Source organism: Egretta garzetta, unplaced genomic scaffold (assembly GCF_000687185.1).
Source record: "Egretta garzetta isolate BGI_Z169 unplaced genomic scaffold, ASM68718v1 scaffold703, whole genome shotgun sequence".
Classification (NCBI taxonomy): Eukaryota; Metazoa; Chordata; class Aves; order Pelecaniformes; family Ardeidae; genus Egretta; species Egretta garzetta.
The window spans coordinates 58,263-58,864 of record NW_009259048.1 but is presented as its reverse complement, the minus strand read 5'-3'; the positions used below and the strand labels follow the sequence as shown (position 1 = coordinate 58,864).

At 66.6% G+C, this 602-nt stretch overlaps 1 protein-coding gene across 1 annotated transcript in view; it reads right to left on the bottom strand.

Moving 5' to 3' along the window:
* LOC118451907 (brevican core protein-like) overlaps positions 1–602 on the bottom strand; it is a 13,171-nt gene that overhangs the window by 12,041 nt on the left and 528 nt on the right.

The following is a 602-nucleotide window of genomic DNA, read 5'->3' as shown; positions in this document are numbered from 1 at the left end:
AGCCCCCCACCCACCTGGGTGCATCTGCCCCCTTGCAGCAGCCCCCCACCCACATGGGTGCACCTGCACCCACGTGCACCCTTGCAGCCCCCGACCCCCAGGGGTGCATCTGCACCCTTGCAGCAGCCCCCCAAACCACCTGGGTGCATCTGCACCCTTGCAGCAGCCCCCCAAACCACCTGGGTGCATCTGAACCCTTGCAGCAGCCCCCCACCCACATGGGTGCATCTGCACTCTTGAAGCACCCTTGCAGCAGCCCCCCGACCCACATGGGTGCATCTGCCCCTGAGTGCACCCTTGCAGCCCACAACCCCCACGGGTGCAGAAGCACCCTTGCAGCAGCCCACACACACACATGGGTGCATCTGCCCCTGGGTGCACCCTTGCAGCAGCCTCCTGACCCCCACGGGTGCAGATGCACTCCTGCAGCAGCCCCCCACCCACACAGATGTATCTGCACCCTTGCAGCAGCCCCCCAACCCACATGGGTGCATCTGCACCCTTGCAGCAGCCCCCCCCCCACACAGGTGCATCTGCCCCCTCGTGCACCCTTGCAGCCCCTGACCCCCGTGGGTGCATCTGCACTCTTGAAGCACCCCCAC